This window comes from Bufo gargarizans, chromosome 2 (genome assembly GCF_014858855.1).
Source record: "Bufo gargarizans isolate SCDJY-AF-19 chromosome 2, ASM1485885v1, whole genome shotgun sequence".
In the NCBI taxonomy this organism is placed as follows: domain Eukaryota; kingdom Metazoa; phylum Chordata; class Amphibia; order Anura; family Bufonidae; genus Bufo; species Bufo gargarizans.
Window position 1 is genome coordinate 674,223,763 of NC_058081.1, and position 2,722 is coordinate 674,226,484.

Consider the following 2,722-nt stretch of genomic DNA (forward strand, 5'->3'; position numbering starts at 1 on the left):
CAGATGGCTTCCCATGTATACTCCCATAAACTAGTATTGGAAGAAGCAGTGGCTTACTTGTTCTAAACTGCTATTGACACACTAAAATATGATTAATGGTACATTTATATATATGGTAAAAAAAAGTTGTGATTGTCGCTTAACATCTTCAAAATTATCAATTAGTTTCACATAACAAATCAGTATTACAAACCAGGATCATGCTACTTTCACATCTGCATTCTTCATAAGGTAGCCATAATCTTATATAAATGAATGGGTTCGCATCACAAGTTGCAGAACGGGCTGTCCAATAGAAGTGAAGGGGGTGGCTCTTAATTACACCTGCTCAGCGCTCCGATGTCGACAGTGAGCAGATAAATAATGAAAAGCTGGCCTGGGTGCCAGGTGTCAGACCCCCGTCGATCTGATATTGATGACCGATCCTGAGGATGGATCATCAATATTAAAATCCCTGAAAACCCATTTAATTGAATATATGGACTACCAGACATTTCATGGTTTTATAGTTTATTCGAGTCATAAGTGGAGTACATAAACAAATGACCTGCCAAGTGCTTTACCTCAAATAGCATCTTAAAATAATATTCAAAGTTACTGGATATTTCTACCAAACCAAATGTGGGTTATCAGAAGATGCTTGCTAGACATTATTCAAATAAAAAAATATATACAAATTAAGCTAAGCATCAATTTCAATATGGCTGATCATGATTTCTTTTGCAAAATAGATGTCCTCCAAACTTAATAGAGCTTGTGGAGTGCTCAGTCAGTATTCCTTATTGACAACAGCTAATAAAAGAAAAAGGAAACAAACTACATGTACTTGTCGGTAAATGTTGCATATGCCCCTAGACATATCTGTGACTCTTTGGAGATCTACTCTATATTTATGCAATGCTAAACTATACATGCAGTACTAAAACTAGTATAATGTATACCTATACACACTGTTTTCCTAATATCTAGTAGTAGGGATGAGTGAATCAACTTTGGATGCTTCATCCGAAGTCGATTCGCAAAAAATTTCCTGCTCCGTACTGTATTCGAATGTATTGGCTCCGATGAGCCGCAGTTATTACTTTGCAAAGTCTTGCGAGACTTAGTGTAATAACTTTTTGAATTAATTATTACTGTAAAAAACCTTGATAACGAACCAGAGTTCAATATCAAGGGTGCAGGGGAGAAGGTAAGTATGCAAAAGGGCGCCTCCCCCCAGGGCTCTCTCTATAACGGGACCCAGGTGTAGGAATGCCGAGTGGTATAGTGCGGCCTATCTGTTTTTTTATGTGTCACGTTGCTCCTACATGGATACTGCTGGATCCCATTCTTTGGCTCCGAAGCAATACACAGGGGGAATAATTGAGGGATTAGAAAGAATAACTTGAGTCCAGACCATGAGGGTTTCATGCCCTCCGCACTCACATGTCCCAGATATTTCACTTGGGGCTTCAGTAAGTGGCACTTTGAAGGCTTTACTTTCAATCCATATTGGGCCAGAGTCTGGAACACCTCTGCCAAGTACTGTAAATGCATTTCATAGGTCTTGGAGTAGAGATCATCCATCATCCAAGTACAGCAATACGGTTTCAAAGTTGTTGTGTACAAGATATCTCTCCATGAGTCTCTAAAATGTCCCATGGGCGTTGCACAGCCTGAATGGCATGTAGTTGAACTCAAACTCACTCATTGGGGTTGTGAAAGCTGTTTTCTCTTTATCCTACGGTGCCATTGGGACTTTCCAATAGCCACTGATTAGCTCTAGCGTTGAGAAATAAGCAGCAGATCCCAGGACTGCTAGAAACTCCCCAATTCGTGGCAGGGGGTACGCATTCTTGTGCAAAATGTTGTTGATCTTGCTGTAATCCACACAGAAAACGGATGGCTCTTACCTGGGTACAGCCGATCCTCAGGGTTAGGCTCCAAAGCAATAAAAGGGAATAGTTGAGGTAGGAGATGGAGAATAAATCGAGTAAAGACCTTGATAAAGTTAAACAGCTAATCCAGACAATATTCAAGCTTTCTCTTGGTTTCAGCAGGTTTTAGCATAAACTGGCATGCAAATTTGATAACTCTGCTTTCTTTCTCTGCTGTGCTAAACTCGGCTTTAGTCTGGTATCTGGACTTTCGTTCTGTTCTCTATCTGTGGAGTGGGAGGCCTTTGGCTGTTGACCTCCTCCAGACACTCTGTAGTTAAATCTGCAAAGAGTCATGGTGCTCTATGAGCTACTTCCCTCTAAAGAGACTCCTGCTGCAGCAGGGGACCCTTCCACTTGCTGCTACATCATGGGCACGTCTGGCTCTCATGCTGCCCTAGTTTATTCTGACTAGACTTCCTGCAGACCCTCGCCTTTGGTAGGAAACAGGACTGGCCCACTTCTTCCCAAAAAGGGGAAAGAATGGAATGGAAAATTCCATTATGACTAAAGATATCTCTGCTATATCCACTGCCACCTGCTGGTGAACCAGGCACAGTACATGAACATAACAGTTACATAGCAAGATTATGAATGCGCAATGTGAAGGACCTGGAAAAAATACACAGGAAGACAATATATTAACCATTAGAGACAGTAGCAGAGTGAAGAAATGGTTATACCACTCTGGGGTATTACAGATCCGCCCAAGGGCGCCCATCCGCCCAAGTGCAGGATGCAGAGACTCACCAGGATCCTCCCTCCTTACTAGTCAGTTCAATCGAGACTGAGTCCAAGATAGCGAG